The 4,449-nt window shown below is 32.6% G+C and overlaps 1 pseudogene; it reads left to right on the top strand.

The window, feature by feature from the left end:
- Positions 1 to 1,893: 1,893 nt before the first annotated feature.
- On the top strand, positions 1,894 to 3,572 carry LOC102869739 (annotated as a pseudogene).
- Positions 3,573 to 4,449: the final 877 nt, after the last annotated feature.

Below are 4,449 nucleotides of genomic sequence, written 5' to 3'. Positions count from 1 at the left end.
GGATGTGAGCTGGTACGGCTATGATTAGAAATTTAGACAGGAAAAAAAAAAAAGAAATTTAGACAGTTTGTAAAAAATATTCATAGGTTAAACCAGGGTGCTCTCCCATTTCTCATAAATATTTCAAGTGTGTGGAGTTCCTATGAAAGTTAATGGAACTGATAAGGTAAGTGCAATAGTGTCTTAAAAAACACACACACAACACACCTTAAACTCATTGTCCTGCAGTTGGAACCAACTCATAGCTGACCCTCCAGCTATTTCAGAGGCTTGGGAAGAGATTGCCTAGCTTTCTCCCAGGCAGCAACTCTTGTATTCAACTGCCTGCCATTGCCATTGGTAGCTCAACTCCTTACCTACTATGCCTTAGTATAGTAGCTTCTCTTAGACTGGAAGTAACAAGATCAAGCAAAAACAAGAGAGTGTTGTCAGATATCTAAATATATTGAATGCCCGCTGTGGCCTTCAACTATTGAGTTGCTAATAACAGATCTCATCAAAGTAATGAGTTTATGACATCAGATCTCATCAAGGTCCTGACTACATCTTAACCACAAAACCAGAGAAACAAAAGTAGCCACTGACATACAACTTTAACCATTATAGATGCTATCTTTCTAATGAGATGCTATCTTTATAATGAAATAAACTCACTAAAGGAATGATAAACTTTAAAAAAATGAACTAAATAATTTTAGAATACTGTTTCATGCTTGATATTGTAGTCTAAACTTCAAGTATACCAGGAATTACCTAAGAATTTACTAAACACTAAGTAGATATTTTATGGTGGGTGAGTACATTTCTTTAGATTTTATATATTATATATTCCAGTATCAATAAAGTACTACTATGCTTTCAGAGTTTTTAACAGATTCTTTATTTAGTCAAATGTTTAGAGTACAGTCGAGTATAGGCAACTAAAAAGCTCAAACTTTTTAATAACAGAAGGCAGATAAAACAGTACTATTTCAACTGTTTCATGATTGTGACAGATTGTCTTCCATTTGTCTTCTGCTGCCAGCATTATTTTCTTTCTTTTTTAGCTACTTTATTTTGCTCAATCCTCACAGTTCTCACTTTATGGAAACTATTTTTCTTCTTGTCTATCATCTAGCAACTCCAGTGGCATAGCCCATAATGTGTTGAGTTACTCACCAAGAAATTGATGGTTCAAATCCAACAGTCTCTTTGTAAAAAGATGAGTAATCTCTTCCCCCCAAAAAATCTGCAACCTCAGAAATCCAATGGAAGGTTCCTAGAACTTCACGGCAATGTGTCTGGTTCTTGTCTATCATCTATGGAGCCCTAGTGATGTAGTATGTAAAGATGTTGTTTTTAGTTAGATGCTGTCAAATTAGCTATCATTCATAGCAACACCATGCATAATAGAGTTGAACCTTGATAGAAGGTTCACCAGCTGCTACATGCTGTGGGAGAAAATACATCATCTCCTTCTTAAAAGATTTATAACCTTGGAAACTCTGTAAGACTACTATGACTTAGAATCTACTTGATAGTGAGTTTGGGTTGTTTCCCCCCATTTTTGCATCTATCATCTAAAGAGCCCTGATAGAGTAGCAGGTAACATATTATGATGTTAATCTAGTGGTCAGCAATTCCAGCCATTAATCAGTGGATAGTATCCACCCTTAAAGATTTACAGCCTCTGAAACCTGATAGAGGGTTGCTATGTCAGAATCAACTTAATGGCAATGTTTTGGTTTTTTTTAAACAATTTTTTGTTGTTGCTAACTACAATTTATCTTATATATCTCCACAGGCAAGGATATATCAGCTAACTATCATTAAGCAATAACGTGTTAGTGTCTCCCTTTAGGTCCCCACAAAAAAGAAAATAGAGGTTGGGGATTTTATACTTCAGATGTTGGAATGACCTTTGCCCCCTTTCCTCATTATTGCTTTTGGTTATATGAAGCTACTTGGAGATCTAATTCAGGGAACAAGCCACTGGAGAACAACAACTTCCCATCAAGGAATAAACAGAACTACAGTCAAACCACACAATCATCTTTAGAAGAGAGGGTGACTCCTCCCATGACTCTCAAGACCACAGGCAAGGGCAGATTTAAAGGATTATTGGAATCCATGATTCCAGAGTGTTCTTTCTTGGTGGTAAGACCTGGGGAGTGGACAGTGGGGATTAAGTTTACTCCCAATCAAGGATTATGCATTCAAAGACATCACATTTATCCAATTGCCACAGAACCTTGTCTATAGACAATCAAATGGGATAATAAATACATTGTGCACTTGGTTGAATACTGGTAAATTGAATTTATTTTTTCCCCTTGTACCAATCAATAACTTTTTTTTATCACTAGTAATATGAGAAAGTCTATAGTAGATTTTATAGTTTGATGCAAAAGAAAGAAATAAATGTATTTCTTCCTCAGGGAATTGACATTTTTAAAGTGGTACAATTAAAATAGAAATTAAAACATTTAAAAAGAAGTGCTATTTTATAGAGAGGAAAAAGGTAGAAGAAGGAGAAGGTAAATTTTGCCAAAAAACAGAATATTAAATTAAAAATATACAAAAAGGTCCCTAACGGTTATGCTTCTACAAACTTTTGTTTTCGTATTTAGTCACACAATTTTATTGATATATCTTGTAATTTATATATATATATAAATTTATACCTATCATATTTACATATGACCTCTATTTTTAATTCCATCATATTATTTAACATGTTAACTTTTACTTTCTTTCCATATTTTCTCATTATTTTTATCTAGTAGCTACTAAAGCTTCCCAAGATTACTCTGTAATGTGAACCCAAAGACCACGTAGTGGCCCTTGTTGTAAACAATAATCCTTTTGCCATTTTTATTTTGAAAGTTGTGTTTTGAAATTGATCATCACACACTGACAAAATAAGTTATGTAACATGGAATTAATGTATTTAAATATCTGATTTTGATGAATTTCTTTTTGGGAGATGATGGAGGAAAAGTGTTTGAGATTGAATTGAATTTTAAGTAGAGAATATAAAGCAACAAAAAAGGAAATGAAGCTTTTAAAAACATTATTTACAGTTACTCAATTTATTTTTTAAAAATTTAAATTACTAAAGATATTAGATATACTCTCTCTTTAGTCCTGTAATTTAAAGTAAAAATGAAACATTCATGGCAATTCAGTAATTATTTATTAAGGGACACACACACAAATGGTATTTGTAGTGGCATTATGTATAATATAGAAGTCTGTGAACTGAAAGGTAAACTTCAAATCTATCAGACATACAGCAGGATAAAGAAGAGAATTACAATTTCATGGAAACTCAATGGATTGCCACTGTAAGTCAGAAACAACTCAAAAGCAGTGGACTCTGGGGCACTCAAAGCGTGAGCAAATATGATATGAATCTTATAGTATTTGTATTTTATTTACAGTTATTTCTGGTCCTTGTCCTCCTAACTGGATTGTGCATAAAGAGAGCTGTTATCTCTTAAGAAAGATACTAGATTCTTGGGACAGGAGTGAAAGATAATTGCTCTCAACTGAACTCTAGTCTCATGAAGATAGACAACTCAAAAGAATTTGTAGGTATAGATTTCAGTTGTGTTTATATTGAATAGGAAAGTTGTTATTACAATCATTTTGACATCTCTATGATTATATCAAGTGCACAGTTCATACTTTTATTTTTGTTAAATTTATTTTAAAAGCATCCGTTTAAAACAAATACTTTTAAACACACCTCATAGTTGTATGACTATAAGAATCATATCACTGCTTCTTTTATCAGAGTTTAGATTTTAATTTATAAATCTAGTAGAGTAAAACAATGTTCTTCCTTTTTCATCACAACTATTGAGAAAAATATCAGCCATAATTATTTACATTTATAAATTGCATAGGCTTTACAAGTCACTAAACAAAGCAAATGTGTTTGAAATATAACTTTGCAATTATAATGCTCATATAAGATAAAATAAGTAACTCTACAGATAGTAATACTTTAATATGAGGTATTGCCAACGGATAAAACAGGATTTCTGAGGGAGAGCATTGGGGACAAAAGAAGTTTTACAGAAAGAGTGAAACTTTACAATGAATCATCAGGAATTGTGACTTAAAAACACAAGGATTGTGAAGAATGAGCATAATAAGATATGCCATGTGAAAGAGCTAGTAGAAGCTATTATATATGTGAATCTAAGTCTTATGTAACACTTATATCTCTCTGACTACCCTCAAATTTTTTTATCTGATCTGTCTTAGCCTAGAGTTATCGTACATATTGAAGTACTAAAGTGAATAAATGTAGTTATGTAAAGACAATGCATATGCATTAAACTCGAAGTCTTCCTGTCTTGTGTAATTACTGCTGAGTTGTTTTGTCTTTGTCATCAATTCCAATATCACCACTGAACCTCAGATTGCTTTCAAGGCACATTCTTATGAAGGGAGACTAAA

Source organism: Elephantulus edwardii, unplaced genomic scaffold (assembly GCF_000299155.1).
Source record: "Elephantulus edwardii isolate Elephantulus edwardi_28Jun2011 unplaced genomic scaffold, EleEdw1.0 scaffold00067, whole genome shotgun sequence".
Classification (NCBI taxonomy): domain Eukaryota; kingdom Metazoa; phylum Chordata; class Mammalia; order Macroscelidea; family Macroscelididae; genus Elephantulus; species Elephantulus edwardii.
This window is presented reverse-complemented; position numbering and strand designations above follow the sequence as displayed.